Here is a 16,260-nt window from a genome sequence, read left to right on the forward strand (position 1 = left end):
TCTCATTCTTGATGGCCCCCCGGGACCCCTGCCCCATCCAACCACCCCTTCTCTCTGTCCCTGAGTGCCCCCATCATCTCATCCAACCCCTGCTCCTTCCTGATTGCCCCCCGGGATCCTTGCCCCCATTCAATGCCCCTGTTCCCTGCCCTCTGACCGCCCTGACCTCTATCCACCCCCCCCCCACAACCCACCAAACGCCCCCTCCCTGCTCCCTGCCCCCTTACCACACTGCCTGGGGCCGGAGCTGTGGGGTCCGACTCCCCGGGCCAGGCCGGCACCGGAGCCGTGGGGCCCGACTCCCCAGGCCGGGCCGGCACCAGGGCTGGAGCCACCGGTCCCAACTCCCGGGCCGGGCCGGCACCAGGGCTGGAGCCACCGGTCCCAACTCCCGGGCCGGGCCGGCACCAGGGCTGGAGCCACCGGGCCCGACTCCCGGGCTGGGCCAGCACCGGGGCTGGAGCCGCGGGCCCCGACTCCCGGGCCGGGCTGGCACCGGGCCGGGCCGCTCTGCCGGCACCAGGGCCGGAGCTTTGGGTCCAGAGCTGGGCTGGGTCTGAGCCACGCAGCCGGAACCAGCCCGAGCCAGGGGTACTTGGCTGGGGCACTCGGCCGGGGCCTGGGGGAGCCGTCCCGCCCGCACCCGGCTTACCTGCCTGTTGCTGCTGCTGCTGCTTTTTTCAGGCTTCCCGTGAACATTTGATTCGCGGGAAGCAGGAGAAGGGGAGGAGAAGGAGGGAGGATCATTCAGGGGAGAGGGGGAGGTGAGCTGTGGCCGGGGGCCGGGCAGACAGCTGCCCGAGCCTTTGTTAAATTTAAAAGCTTTTTAGAACCGGTTGTCCTGGAACAATTCTAATTTTAAATTTAACAACCGGTTCTTGCGAACCGGTGCAAACCGGCTGGAGCTCACCGCTGTGTATATGGCTCTGTGTGCTGTGTGGGTTTGGTCTTTGTTTATGTCTGTGTGGGCCTGTGCAGTCTGTGATGTTCTCTTTCTCTCTATTTGTCTCTCTGTTTGTATCTTCATGTGTAAATTCACTGGAACTTTTCAAACGCTCCACAGCTTTGCCAATTTTCACCAGGAATTTTACTCATTAACAAATTCTCACTTGTTCCCTACCAGTTGGTGACCATTGCCCCACGGGCCTGTTAGTCTCAGGGGCCTGATTTCCCATTGACCCTTCCCCCTTCTAGTGGGACTGGGAACTGGCCAACAAAAAAAAACCCACTTAGTTTTAGTAAAAGGCCAACAGTCCCTTACACAAGCTGGGCCTGTGAGGGAGGGAGAGCTCAGTGGTTTGAGTATTGGCCGGCTAAACCCAGGTTTGTGAGCTCAGTCCTTGAGAGGGCCAATTAGGGATCTAGTATAAAAATTTGTCTGTGGATTGGCCCTGCTTTGAGCAGGGGGTTGGACTAGATACCGTCTGAGGTCCCTTCCAACCCTGGTCTTCTATGATAGGGTCACCAATGTTCAGAGAAACTAGCACAGGCTGGTCCCATGGTGTAAGGGTTGGCATGCTGAAATCTGAGTTCAAATCTCAGTGGGACCTTGTGGTTAAATCCCTGGAGATCCAAGTGCTTTCCTATCTCCAGCTGTCTAAGAATGAGTTGTTTACCTTGTGCTGAGTGACTCATCCCCACTGGAGCCAGGTCTTTGGTTGGAATGGGGTCTAAAAGTGGCTATGGTTTGACTGGGTGTTTGGGATTTATGATGCCCACAAGTTTGGCCCTTGTGCTTTCTACCACACTTTTCCTCTTGCCCACATGGCATTTAAAGGAAGGAGGGCCAGGGCCAGGTTTCATAGTCAGGGAAAGGCAGGAGGGAGGAAGAGTCCCAGGCTGGAGCCCAACACACTTCTCCTCCTCTGGGCACCTAGGACAGAGGTGGCTGGTGCTGACAGCTCCAAGGGAAGCTTAAAAGCCACAGAGCAACCAAGGGCAGGGCAAGAGGAGGGGAGAACCATGCCTATGTGTGGCCAGCAGACAGCCACAGAGACACCCAGCCAGGCTGCTCCCTGCTCCCTGGCATGCCAAACCCCCACTGAAAACCACCCACAGCCAGCTGCTGATGCTCTGTGGCCAACATCAGAAGATGGTAGGAAAGCAGGGCCAGCCCCCCTGGTGGGGCCTCTAACCGTTCCCACTCAAGGTGCTCACTTTGGCAGTGGGACAGGAGATTTTACCCCAAGAGGCTTTTCCCCAGCTGGCGAGAAGCAGAGAAACACCCAGGCTCCCAAGGTGCTATGTAGCAACCCCCTCCAGCACAGGGACAGGCGCACTCTTGGAAGAGGGAAACTGCTCCACACACTAGCCCGGGCAGCCGCCCATTTTCTTTGGCAAGTCAGGAAGGGCAAAGGTGAGACTGGAAGCACCTGAGGCTCATGCCCCAGCCTTTGTGACACCCAACCCCCAACTCCCTCCTGGGGCTCTAGCTGAAGCCAGAGCATTGGCCTGAGCGGCCAAGAAGAGGTTCCAGCCCTGAAGGGAGCAGGACGTTCAGCCCAAAGGTAAAACTGCACAAACACAACCACGAAGGGACTCGAACCCTCAATCGCCTGATCCGAAGTCAGACACCTTATCCATTAGGCCACGTGGTCACAGAAGCAAAACCTTTCCAAGCACTGATTTGGAAAAGGCAGACACTGTGTTTCTCAGGTCCTCTACTGAGTGGGGCCGAGACTCTCTGGGTACAAGAAGTCGAGTTCCCAGTGAGATGTGAGACAATTCTCTGGAGCCAGGTACAGGACTTGGCAGGGAGGCTCAGGCATGAGGGATTGGGGTGCAGCGGACAGACCGGCTGTCTAGGTGCTTAGATTTGGTCTCACTGAGGAGAAGGAGGAATCCTGCTGACAGGCAGTGGCTGTGGAGAAAAAGTGGGATGTCCAGGCTGCTCAGGTCTCCTTCTTCCAGCTCCTCATCTGGCTGAGCTGCTCCACCGGCCTGGACAAGTCCTCTGCATGCACAGCAAATAGCCCAAGAGCCATTGCTGCCCAAACCTGTGCTGGGGGGTGAGCTTCTGTCTTCCCTGTCCCATCCGCGCTAGAGCAGACCACTAGATTGAGAGAGACAGTCAACAACTATTAAGGCTAAGATTATATAAAGGGGGGTCACAGAATTTGTGACTTTCAGAGATCTCAGTGACATTTTCCACCTCAGCCCTGGGGTAGCAAGTCTGGAGCTGTCGGCCGGTGGGGGCCTCACAGCTCTCAGCCACCAGTGTCGGAAGGGGCTCCCACAGGCCCATGCCACCACGGATGGACCCCACAGCTCCCAGCTGCTGTGGGTGGATCCCAGAGCTCCCAGCCACGGGGGGTTGTGCCGATCGGGTGTCCACACTAAGCTCGGCATCAATATGGTGATCCCGGGGAAGCTTGGCCTAAGGAGGGGTGAACTGGCCCAGGTCGGAAACAGAGCAGGTCAAAACTCCCGTGCTGATCAGTAGTGGGGTCGCGCCTGTGAATAGCCCCTGCAGCATAGCCTGGGCAAGACAGTGAGACACAGTCTCTTTTTAGACACCCTCCATCCCCCACAGAGACTTTATGGGGGGATGGGAGCACCCATTGTGGGGATCCTGAACTGGTGGGAGGGAGGCACCATGTACCAGGGATCCCGAAACGCAGAACAAGGACACCCACACACCAGGTGTCTTGATTTACAAACTGCAAGTGATGATGAATTCACCACCTCCCTTGCGAAGCTTGTTCCACTAGATAATTAGCCTCAGGGTTAAAAAATGGTCATTTCCAGTTGGGATTTTCTGACATCGACTGCGAGCCAATGGGGTCTTGTTCAGTCTTTGTCTGGTGAATTAAAGAACACTTCAAATCACATATCCCCCCCTCTGGGAATTTGTAAAACGTATTTAAACCAGTGATTAAATCGCCTCTTAACCTCCAGTCAATGAAATCAATTGAGCTTCTTCAGTCTCTCGCTGGAGACATTTTCCTTGTTTTTAAAGGCAAAAATCCTGATCTTTCCAACGGGAGCTTCTGCTTCAATATTCAGTTTGGGGAGGGATTTGGCTGCGCTCAGAGATCTGCCCGCGGGTTACAATCTGGGATCCGAAGGGCCGAACGCAAACAGCGTTTAGATGGGACCGTTAGTGCTGCCCCCGTGTGGCCAAAGACTAGAACTGACCAGCAGAGTTTACAGCTGGAGCCTGGGGCGCTCCTGAACAAACTGGGCATAAAGCCTCTCGCGTGGGATCCTCGCTGTGCAGCAGGAGGCGGAGGGAAGCTGATTGTCAGGGCTCAGGGCTGCTCCCTGCCAGGCTGAGCCAGTGTCTGTGCTAAGCTCAGCATCAATCAGGTGATTCTGGGAAGTTCGGGGTCCCCGGGCTCCCACAGGAGGGTGAAGCAGGTCACCCCTGGAGCAGGTTAAAGCTGCAGGGTGACAGTGGGGTTGCTGCCCCTGTGAACAGCTGCTGTAGCACCACCTGGGCAGGACAGGGAGAGCCAGTCATACCCCCCCCAGCCTGTATCGGGGGATGGGAGCACTCACACCCTGGGGACCCACCGACCAGAGATCTTCTAGGGGAGGAGAGTGGCACCCACACACCCAGGATCTTGTAGGGGGGACAAGGGCATCCACACTCCGGGATCCTCTGCAGAGGGACGGACACCCACACAGCCAGGATTCTGTATGGGGGGCAGAGGTACCCGGACACCTGGGCGGGGGAAGGGGGGCACCGAAACATCCAGGATCTTACTTGGGACAACAGCGGCGCCTGCAGCTCGACATGAGATGGGGGCTGGGGGAGAAGGAGCATTTCCCAGTTCCAGGCTGTCCCCATCTGGCCAAGGCACAGAGCTCACAAGCAGAGTTTAAAGCTCCAGGTGCCAAGCAATAAAAGCAGCCGGGCCCCGTGGCTGGTGCCTGTGATCCCAGTACCTGGGGAGACTGAAGCTGGTGGATCGCTTGAGCTCAGGGGTTATGGGCTGCAGGGGGCTATGCTGATCGGGTGTCCGCACTAAGTTCAGCATCAATATGGTGATCCCGGGGAAGCTTGGGGTCCCCAGGTTGCCTAAGGAGGGGTGAACCGGCCCAGGTCGGAAACAGAGCAGGTCAAAACTCCTGTGCTGATCAGTAGTGGGATCGCACCTGTGAATAACCCCTGCAGTGTAGCCTGGGCAAGACAATGAGACACAGTCTCTTTTTAGACACCCCCCGCAGAGCCTGGAGGGGGGGGGATGGGAGCACCCACACGCTGGGGAATCTGAGTTGGGGGTGGGACGCCCCCCTGCCACACGGATCTTGAAAAGAGGAACAGCGACACCCACACACCACAGAGCCTGGATGGGGGGCAGGGGAACCACACACGGGAGCTAGTTCATGGGGTGGGGGACACACCATATGCTCCGTTGCACCATTCTTAATGAGAAGAACGGGGGCATCCACACAACACGGATCCTTAACGGGCTGGGGGACACCCACACACTCCACTATTAACCAGGAGGGACAGGGGCACCAGACACCCCCAGCAGCGTGGAGAACACCCACATCCACCGGATCCCTCATGGGGGGTAAGACAGAGGGGATTGTAATGGGGCCCAGCGCACCCATGCACCAGGGATTGTTAAGGGTTGAAGGGACAGGGACACCCACACACACTGAGATCACGTCCTTGGAGGAACGCAAACCCTCCACAGAAGGACCTGGTCTGTTCCATGATGGCAGCCCAGCCTGAGTGAATCAAAGTCTCTTTTTATACAGGCACGTCCCAGAGATCCTGACTAGGGGGAGAGAGACACCCACCCACCAGAGATCCTTAATGGTCTAGGGTGCCCCACAAGGGGAGAGGCGACTCTAGATTTAATCTGCAGCATGGGGGTGGGTCGCCTGCTGGGATCATCTGGGCATATTTCACCTCGTCAGTTCCCTGCCATTGCCTTGGGGGCCCCTTGTTCGCTGCCTCTGGTACCCAGTTTAGCCTCCTTCCTGAGGCTGAAAAGCTTTGATCTGTCTAAGGTCTGTGGGATCAATACGTGTCATGGTGTAATTCTGTGTTATTCGGGGGTCAGACTAGCTGAGCTAATGGCCCCTTCTGCCCTTAAACGCCATGAAAACATTTCCCTGGTTCCTCCTTGCGCCTGACAGACTCCACGGTGAGGGGCCCAATAGAAGATCCCGCACACAGCGCTCTGGCTCTTACGTTACTTGGGGACGTCAGCGCTTTCCTAGCAAAGCTGCTGCTAAAGCGCTGGATTTGGGGAACGGTTCGGCTCCGGTTCAGAGATCTGCCTGCGGGGTGTGGACCTGCCACGAGGAGCGGGAAACGCAACCAGCAACGGGAGGCGTTGGCTGAGCTCCAGGCTGCCCCCGTGTGGCCAAAGCTTAGAACTGAGCAGCGGAGTTTGAAGCTGGCGCTGGGAGGGACCTGAACACGTGGGGCATGAAGGCTCCTGCGTGTAACGTTTGTTGGGTGGCAGCTGAGCGTAGCTGATTGCAGGGGTTCAGGGCTGTACCCCGGGGTGCTGAGCATGTGTCTGTGCTTAGGTTGGCCTCGCTATGATGGTTTCTGGGAAGTTTGGTGTCGCCAGTCCCCCTAGAGAGAGGGGAACCAGACCAGCCCAGGAAAGGAGGCTTTCAAAACTCTGGTACCGATTGGCCGTGGGACTGCCCCTGTGAAGAGCCACTGCAGCCCTGCCAGGGAGAGCTGATCTCTCTTTATGCAGCCCCCCCCCCTCACCCATTGCTCAGGACGAGGGTTGTGCTCAAAGATCTGTGCCCCGTGTTTTCACCTCCATGTGAAGCGCACAGTGCAAATAACCCTCAGCGCATCAGCTCAGTTCCAGGCTCCACTTCCACCAGCTCTGAGCACAGAGCTCCCAGGCTGAGCCTGAAGTTGGAAGCGGGAGAGCCTGTAACCAGCCGGGCCCCGTGGCTGGTGCCTGTGATCCCAGCTCTGGGGGAGGCTGAGGCCGGCAAATCGCTTGAGCTCAGGAGTTCTGGGCTGCAGGGGGCTGTGCCGATCAGGTGTCCGCACTAAGTTCGGCATCATGTCTCACTGAGGCTATGCTGCAGGGGCTATTCACAGGCGCAACCCCTCTACTGATTAGCACAGGAGTTGTGACTGGCTCCGTTCCTGACCTGGGGCGGTTCACCCCTCCTCAGGCAACCTGGGGACCCCAAGCTTCCCCAGGATCACCATATTGATGCCGAACTTAGTGTGGACACTAAGAGAGAGAGAGTTTGAGTGTAAGTTGGCCAACACAGAGAGAGAAACCTCAGAGGAAGAAAGAAACTCAGAACAGGGAGTCACCCTCATGGATCCAACTTTCTGCTAGGGAGCACACACCACTCCTGGCCAGAGAGATGATCAGCCCTCAAAAATGGCAACATCATCTCCCTTGAAGCCACAGCTAGTTTGGAAACCCACACCCAGGTAACAGGAAGTCCCTGCCTGGAGCCAGGAGGGCTGTGAGCAGAGTCCTTTCCAAACCAGATACTTCTCTCATCGACAGAGACAGCTACTCTCATCCCAGCTGGGCAGGTCTTGCCTGGCATCAACAGGATTCACCCTGTCACTGCTCTCGCTCACTTTCCATCTCACCTTGGGGCTGGACTCCATCCCCGCGACTTCTTTTCCCTTGGTATAAAACACAACACAAGAGGAAAATAAAAAGCAATGGTGGCGAGACTCCTCTTCTCACTACTCCCACACCCCAGGGCTCCGGCTTCAACCCTCCTCCCATTCTGCCATCACAGCTACAATTAGAAATCTGAACCCTGGGCTCAGACCTGGTTGTCTCCCCAATCCTTGGCGCTGTCCAGCATGTCTCCCTGCACAGACGTCACCTGGCCTCCTCTTAGACTCCATCTTCGTATTGCTCTTCTCCTTCCCAGAGCTCCTGCTCTGCTCCTCAGACCTGTCTGTGCTCAGCTCTGCAGGCAGAGGGGAAGGGGCATGATGGGAACACACGCCCCATTCCAGACACCACGCAGCATCCACAGGGCTACCAAACCACGTCACCTTCGGCCAAAACCACCCCCCACCCCGAGGGAGTAAAAAAGCCTTTGTGAGCTCAGCACACACAAGCCAGGAAAAGATTAAAACCCACACCCAGCCCAGCCAAAGTGGGAGCTTCCCCCACTTCCCGGCCACAGGTCCATGGGGCTCATGGATGGAGGAGTTTGGGGGGCTGTGGGGGCCCCTGAAGAACTAGCTCAGCATGTGAATGAGTGACTGGGATGTATGTGGGGACTGGAGTGTGGGTTGGGGTGTCCAGGGGGACCCCAGGGAAGGGACTAGGGGGATTAGGGATAGAGGAGGGTGGGGTTACCAAGGTGCATTGTGGGAATGTGGGATTTAGAGCCCAGAGTGGATGGGTGGGGGCGGGTTGGAGGACCCCACAGTGGCTGAAAAGGGGAACCCGGCAGGTTGAGGGGTAGCAGAGATTGGAGATGAGGAACCTCACACCCTGGGGATGGACTGGGGCAGTGGGGGGATGGGAAAGTGGGGCCCAGCCATGGAGACATGGGCTGGAGGCAGTTAGGGGCAGGGCGCTGAGGGGGAGGAGAAGGAGGGTGGGGTGCTGAGGACAGGGAGGAGGATGTCGGGGTCGGGCGCTGAGGGGAGGAGGGCGGGGGCGAAGGAAAGGCCGGGCAGAGCAGACAGGGTGGGGAGGGGACGCCGGGGCGGGGCTGGCGGGAGGGTCACAGTGGGGACACTGCGGGGGCAGGTTGGGGGGGGTTGAAGGCCCCGCGGCCCCAGGCTGCTGCTTGTGGGGCTGCTCCCAGGCAGCTCAGCCCCCCCCCCGCTGCTGCCCCCCAGGCCCAGCTGGGGGGGGGGGTGAAGCCCTTTCACTCCGTGCTGCCTCTGCCCTGTGCCCCCCCCCAGCCCAGATCCCACGTGGGATTCGAATCCCAACGGCCGCAGCGCGCGCCGGGGGGGTGGGGGCAGCGAAGCCTCTGGGGCGAGGGAACCGGGGCCTCCCCCCACGCGCCGAGTCTCTGTCCCGCGCTCTCTCCGCCAATCAGGGAGCGGGGAGGGGCGCGGCGAAGTGACGAGCTATGGCCCCTCCTCCAATAGAGGCTGCGCGTTAGAGAGAGAGAGAACTACGCTTCCCAGAGTGCACCGGGAGGGGGCGCGTTGTCTGAGCAACCGTCCCGTCACTTCCGCTGTGAGACGAGCCAGGAACTACAACTCCCAGCCTGCCCCGGGGCGCCTCCGTCCTCTTCAGCCCAGGTGAGGGCGGGTCCCTGGGTCAACCTGACACCTCTACCCCCAAGGCAACTCCTCATCCCCGCCCCGCCCCCAGAGAGCCCCGGCCCCGCCCCCCTCCGGGTCCTGACGCGAACTCGTGTGTCCCGGGGTCTCGGTCCGGCCCTGCCCCCCCCCGCAGCACCGCGCCCCCCCCTCCACCTCCTGCTTCTCCCTTGGCCTCGTCTCTAAGCACTCCGGGCGGGGCTGTTGGATGGAGCCATGTGGAAATACAGGGGAGGGGCTGGGAGCCAGGACTCCTGGGTTCTCCCCCAGCTTTGGGAGGGGAGGGGCTGGGGTGCCTGCTGCCCTCGCGGTGACCAGCAGAGCATCCCCTGCAGCTTGTCACCCCAACCATGTGCTTGGTGTGCTGGTGCCTGGAGCTGCCCCTGGTTCCCAAACCAGACTAGTATTGGTTTTTCAGCAGAAAATTTTCATTTTGGGGAATTTTGTTTTCTCAGTCAGACCTTGCCAAGGGAAGCAGGGAGAAAATGTTGGAGTTGCCTCCTTCAGAACAGCTTGGCCTAGACACTAGCTCTGGTTCACTGCTCTGGCCTTGCTCGGGTTGAGGGTATTTTAATAATTTGGGCAGGTCCCAGGGTGTTTGGGGGAGAAGATGAGGATGTTCCCTTTTGAGATAAAAACTAAGAAATACAGCACTAGAGAATTTTTTTTTAGAAATCTGGGATTTAGACATTTTATTTAAAGCAAGGGGGGGATCAGAGTTTCTAAGAAGCTTTTTGTTTGCAAGAAGCAACATTATTTGATTTGTCATTGTACCAAAGGGGGAGATGGTTGTCTATAAAGGAGGGGTGAAGACTAAATGCACCTGATGAGGATGGGATTTGAACCCATGCATGCAGAGCACAATGGATTAGCAGTCCATTATCTTAACCACTCAGCCATCTCATGAGAAATGTCAAGAATAAGACAGGAGGAGAAATCTAAGGCCAGCAGAGATAGGGACAATAAGGAGTTTTTAAATACTAAGTGGAAGCAGGGGCTGAATGAGCTCCCCCCTCACATCTAGTGAGGAGCTGGGGGAAAGACTTCAGGAACAGACCGTGTTTGCACAGACACACCTACTCTGCCTAGGTATGCAGCATGATGGGGCCGCTTCCCCAAAATGACCAGTTTTGGCTGGTGGCGGGTTACAAATCACTTTCGGATTGAGTGGAATGAAATGTTATTATCCTTCCTGCATGAATGAAGGGCAGCAGAACATACCTAGTCGGTCCTGATGGAGGGGTAGGTGGGTGAGGAATAGCTTTTATTGGACTGCATAGAAGTGATTGAGAACATCACCCTAAACCAGGGGTCCCCAAACATTTCACACTGTGCCCTCTTATCCAGTTGAGGGAGGGCAAAACCAGAGCTTGAGGGATTCAGCCCTGGGTGGTGGGGCTCAGACTTCTGGCTTCAGCCCCAGGCACCAACAAGTCTAATGCCAGCCCTGGCGACCCCATTAAAACAGGGTTATGACCCACTTTGGGGTCGTGACTCACAGTTTGAGAACCACTGCTCTGTGCTAAAGGGAGAGAGTTTTCCTGTGGGTGCAGTTAATCCACTTCCCCAAGAGGTGGCAGCTATGTCAGTGGGAGAAGCTATATCAGTGGGTGTGCAAGCTGTGGTGGTTACCACATTTATGAAGTTTAATCAAACCCCATTTTTAAAACCATCTGTGGTCTGGGAATGGCAAAGGAGCTCGATGAAGCAGGGTCTGTCCGTGAAAGTCCTGGAGATCACGATTCCATTCTACTGTTGTGATGGGGGTAGAGCTCAATGGTAGTTCAAAGCCCCGTGCCCTCTTATAACCTTCTTTCTTTTTTTAAAAAAAAGAAAAACATTTTCATTTCCATTCTCCATTATGTTCAGAAGCTCCACTATACGGGGGTGCTTGATATGGATGTAAACACTCAACATTTCGCCATCCAAATCATAAAGGCGACTAATTTCTGAAAAACTGAGTGTAGTATTGGGAGCAGCGTCTGACGTTTTCCTGTCTATCCGGCTTGCTGCCTAGAACGAATGCTCCTTGAGTGGGGTGATCCACAGGGAGTAGCTCAAACCTCCAAAGTGCCTGGCCAGGGGCAGGACATTGGCACAGCAAGGGAGGGGTGTGGCAGTGACATCACAAAGGCCTTTTGCAGGACCTCAGACTATTGGTCCAAGGCGGTGGGGAGGTGGTGACCTCACAGAGAGATGCTGACATCAGCCAGGCAGGACAGGGGCGAGGGGCCAGGGAAACCTCAGAGACCCCTGTGGCTTTGCTTCAGCAAGTCTCCTTCTCCAGGTCTCTCTTTGAGGACTGAGAGAGTATTCGGGTTCATGTACGTGAATCCTGCTCACAGCGAGGCCTGTGTTTTAGCCAGTCTCTCACCCGGGCAATACCTCTGTACAATCCCCTGAGACACTCTCGATTCTCTCCCCACCTCAAGGAAATCCTGTTCTGCTCCTTTCATAGAGATCCCTGGGACACCCCCTCACACTGTGTCCCTGAGGGGTCAGGCAAACTCTCAGCGCCTGAAGCCTCTGCCACTCACCTGGTGCCCCATAGATCAGCCACAGCCCTGGTTCTGCTCCTCTCTCTAGAGTGCGAAAGGAGCTGAGTCAGCGAATCCATGGGGGCTGCAGAACCAACAGAGAAAAAATAGGTGCTCAGCGCCCACTGGCAGCCAGCTCCCCCACCCCACTACAGGCCTTGCCGACAAGCTCCTCCTCTTCCCCTTCAGCACCTCCCACCTGCCAGTGATCAGCTGTTCAGTGGGGTGCAGGAGGCGCTGGGCAGGGAGGGGGAGGAGCAGGGAGAGGAAGAGGTGGGGGAGGGAGAGGAATGGGGCAGGAAGGTGAAGGCCGGGAAGAGATGGGACAGGGGTGGGGGCTTGGGGGAAGGGGTGGAGTGGGGGCAGGGCCTGGGGTGGAAAGGGGGATTTGTCACAGACCCCTCTAGGGCCGGCTCTGAAGGGAAGCACCGACTCTCACAGTGACAATAGAAGTGACCAGCCTTGTGGGGGAGGCTGAGGGAGATCCGCACTCACCAGGTCTCTGCTCTCCCCCACGGTGAGCCAGACACTGCTCTCTCCTGGCTCTCACTCTAGCAGCTGGACGCCAAGGAGCCATTTCCCCACAGGAAGTGCATTGAGTGCCCCTGTGGTGCTGGGGGGCTGGCGCTGCTGCTGCCTATGGGGCTGGCAGGGGGGCTGATGTCTGCACAGACTCTCAGCTGTGTCGGGTTCCTCCGGTGGGGTGTGGAGCAGCCGTTCGTTTTCCTGTTCACACTCCTCTGCGGTGTGAAAATCGGGGAGGGGAGGCAGAAGCCCCACTTCCCTCCCGAAATGACGCCAGTGGGGGAAGCCAGGACAACAGGGCGGGGGGCGGCAAGTGGTGGCCAGACTCTCACCGCCAGGGTCTAGTCTAGCTCAGGGTCCAGCTCAACCTCCTCCCCACGCCACTGGCCCCCAGTCCCCTTCCACCACCAGGTCAACCCGGGCACTAGGGCAGGAACGGGGTGAGGCAGCAAGTCAAGCTGAGAAAGGCAGGCAAAAGCGAGTCTTGTCTTCATGGGCCGCTCACAATGACGTCCTTTTTGTCTGCAACTGCTGCAAAAACATCCTGGACAGAGAAGCAAGAGGCCAAAATACTGCTCCATGGCTGCCAAAGTAGCTCAGTTGGGAGAGCGTTAGACTGAAAATCTATAGGTTCCTGGTTCAATCCCAGGCTTTGGCAGGCCCTTTGATCCCTCTTTGTGCAGGGGGTGGCCTAGCAGGGGCGGCTCTATGTTTTTGGCCGCCCCAAGCAGTCATGCGCGGGAGGCGCCCCGGAGCCGCGGGAGCAGCGGACCTCCCGCGGGCATGACTGCAGAGGGACCGCTGGTCCCGCGTGGCTCGGCCGGACCTCCCGCGGCTGCGGACGGTTCGCGGGTCCGGCGGCTCCTCTTGAGCTGCCGCAGTCATACCTGTGGGAGGTCCAGCCGAGCCGCGGGACGAGCGCCCCCTCCGCAGTCATGCCTGCGGCTGGTCCGGTCCTCCCGGGGCTCCGGTGGACCTCCCGCAGGCATGACTGCGGCAGGTCCGCCGGCCCAGCCTGCCGCCCCCCCCCGGCGGCAGGAACGCCCCATTTTGCCGCCCTAGGCACCAGCTTGTTTTGCTGGTGCCTAGAGCCGCCCCTGGGCAGCAGCACCTTTATCTGAGGCAAGTACCTGATTTTGAGCTCCCCAGCAGGATAACAGAGAGCATGGGCTTCTCCCCCTAGTTGGCCCACCTGACCTATAAGGATGAGAGATGGGAGCTGTCTTTCCCACATGACTTATTTGTCGACGCAAAATGGCGGGAACAGAGTGAGGCAGGACGGCCCTCGGAGATGGTGCCAGAGGGGGCAGGGACTTGGGAGGGAAGCTCCTCTGCAAAGCTGAGTGACGACAGTGCTGGGGAAGGGGCATCTGGCACGTGGAATGTGGCAGGGATTCAGAGGCCCAGGAGGCGGCACTTGATGTTAAGCTGTGAAAGGAAAGATCTGTGGTGGGAACTGGCTCCCTTCCTCTGGACCACACAGTGTTTGGTGTTAGGGCTGATTTTAATTGTCAGCCGGCCTGAGAACCACTTGTGCCGTTTTCTTGACCGTGAGAGGAAACCTTTTTACAATGAGCACTACCTGGCGCAGGTCTGTAGCGAGGTCGGCTTAGAGGACGTGTTTCTCCGTAATGGAACCAGTGGAGGGCGGGCGGTTGCCTCCTATTCCTCTGACCCGAGCTCACACCAGCCGCAGAGGGGATACACCTTTCTGCGGGGACAGGCCACAAGTTACACTGACCGGATTTACGTGAAGGAGAGCACGTCGACAGCCCAGTGCAGGGTGGTGCCAATGGACTGTTCGGATCACGCAGCTCTCACCGTGTGCTCAATGTGGGCAATTCCCTGACCCACGGCAGAGGACATTGGAAGCTGAACATCCAGAGCTTGCAAGATAAAGGAGCAGGGGGGCGAGGCCTGGTGGTGTTGGCAGAAGGGGAAAGCATCAGAGGGTTCTGTGGTTACCAGGGGGATTGGTGGGAGTCGGTGAGGGAGGAGTTGGCGGCTTTGTTCCGGCGGTCGGGCAAACATCACAAACATTAAAGAAACCAACAGTGCCAAGTCCTGCAGCGTCGCCTGTGGGATTTCCACAAGAGCATCCAGGCTGGGGAGCCAGTCAATGTGAGACAGTACAACCAGATCAAGCGACAGCTGGCTGAGTTCCAGGAGATGAGGCTGCAGATGGCTGATATGAGCGGGAGCACTGAGTGAAGGGAGGGGGTGGCCTCCCCTGACATTTTTGCAGCCTGCAGGGAACAAAGACAAAGTAGGGGGATGCGGGGACTCAGGGCAGGTCCCACGGACGTGGTAGATCAGGATTATAGTTGATGGAGAAGTAAAGAGAGTCCTGCGAGAGGAAGCTGCTGTTGGGAAGAACATGAGGCTTTTAACCGTGGGGGGGTCCAGTGTTTGAGCCCTAGTTTTAGCAGCTGGCTTTTAAGCTGCTGTGCAGGCCAGTCACCTAACACATCCTGGGCAAGTCCAGAGCCACACATGGATTCCCAGAAGCCATAGCAATTTCCTGGGAAGGCCCCTCTCTCCTGCTGAGTCCTTAGGAAGCAGGATAGAAGCCCACATCTGCAGGAGCAGGCCCAGAAAGCACAGTCTCTGGTTGGCAGTGAGCACTGTGGGGCCAGGTGCTGAGAAAGCCGAGGGGAGAAGAGAGCGGGAGCAGCTGCAGAGAAGCTGTGAGTGCAGAGTGCAAACCTGCCAGCTGAGGGTCACAGGTGTCTAGAGACTGTGACACCATCTGGTCCCCTGGCGTAAAGTTCAGCTGTCAGAACACTGACTAGTGGGAGCTGAGCTCAGATCTCAGGGGGACTCTGGGACCTGTGGCTTCAGACCTAAGCATAGGTGGAGTTTCAAGGCTTTGTCTTGCTCTTTCAAATGACTCAGGAGCAGGTCTTTTGCCTGCTGGCTGTTGTGACTTGCGCACCAGAGGGGACGCCGGATCCAGCAGGCTGCCCTTGCCTGGAGCCCTATAGGGAGGGATGGGAGCTGGGTTTACTCTGAGTCCTGCAGCTGGGCTGCAGCCAGTCATGGGAGGCCGCCCTCTTGGTTGACCTACTGGCCCAAAGTCACTTTGGCGGCGCTGGTCTTTCCCCAGGAATGCTGAGGCACAGGCCTGAGGGAGGGAGACTCAATCCCCCTCCCTATTGGGCAGGGCGGAAGAGGCGGCTGTGAGAGCGGCCAGGTCCCTGAGCTGGGCCTGCCAGCGTTTGGGGAGGGTGGAGCTGACTGGGGCATGGTGCTGGCAAAATGCCTCAGGGCGCTGGCGGGAGGAGCAGGCCAGGGCCAGGGCTGGGAAGAGAGAGAGAGAGAGAGAGAGAGAGACCAGCAGGTTTCCTCTAGTGTTTCCTGGGCTCTTTTTCTTCCGTAGTTTCTCCTCTGCATGAACTTGCTTATTTTCTCCATGAGCCTGGCTAGCTCAGTTGGCAGAGCATCAGACTTTTAATCTGAAGGTCCAGGGTTCAAGTCTCTGGTCAGACACTCAACTATTCCCCAAGGTCTGAAAAACCTCTGTCTCCGGAGTCCTTCTTGATGTTACTTCTTCTCTTCAGGATTTTGCCTTTCCTAAGAAGGGGTTTTGTGTGTGGGATTGAAGGGGCAACTTCCTGACACCCCCTCTGTCCTTGGAGGCTGGAGGGATAAAGGCCTCTGGGCAGGGGCAGCCCTAGACTAGCTGCAGCACCTGGCACCCTAGGCAAACCCCGCAATTGTCACCCCCCACCCCCAAACCCCAAGGGCAGAGCTAGGCTGAGGTTTTTTGGTAAACTGGGAAACATTTTGCCCCTTTTTTCCTTTTAATGTTTTTAAGCCTTTTTTTTAAACAGAGGCTTAATTATTCGGTTTGTCCATCCGTCCGCCTGTCCAACCAATGTTTCTTTCTCCATCCTTCTGGTTCTGGCTGCCCCTTACTACAGCCATAACTTTGGTCTTGAATTTTATAGAGTAGTGAGGTACCTTAAGGGTTAAATGCTAAATCCCAAA

The 16,260-nt window shown here is 57.4% G+C and overlaps 3 non-coding genes across 3 annotated transcripts; 2 read left to right on the forward strand and 1 right to left on the reverse strand.

Moving 5' to 3' along the window:
* Positions 1-2,524: 2,524 nt before the first annotated feature.
* On the reverse strand, positions 2,525-2,597 carry TRNAR-UCG. The gene has a single exon. It is a non-coding gene; the product is annotated as a tRNA-Arg (tRNA).
* Positions 2,598-12,855: 10,258 nt separating this feature from the next.
* Positions 12,856-12,928, forward strand: TRNAF-GAA. The gene has a single exon. It is a non-coding gene; the product is annotated as a tRNA-Phe (tRNA).
* A 2,758-nt stretch (positions 12,929-15,686) lies between these two features.
* TRNAK-UUU lies at positions 15,687-15,759 on the forward strand. The gene has a single exon. It is a non-coding gene; the product is annotated as a tRNA-Lys (tRNA).
* The last annotated feature ends 501 nt before the right edge of the window (positions 15,760-16,260 follow it).

Source organism: Mauremys reevesii, linkage group 17 (assembly GCF_016161935.1).
Source record: "Mauremys reevesii isolate NIE-2019 linkage group 17, ASM1616193v1, whole genome shotgun sequence".
Taxonomy (NCBI): Eukaryota; Metazoa; Chordata; order Testudines; family Geoemydidae; genus Mauremys; species Mauremys reevesii.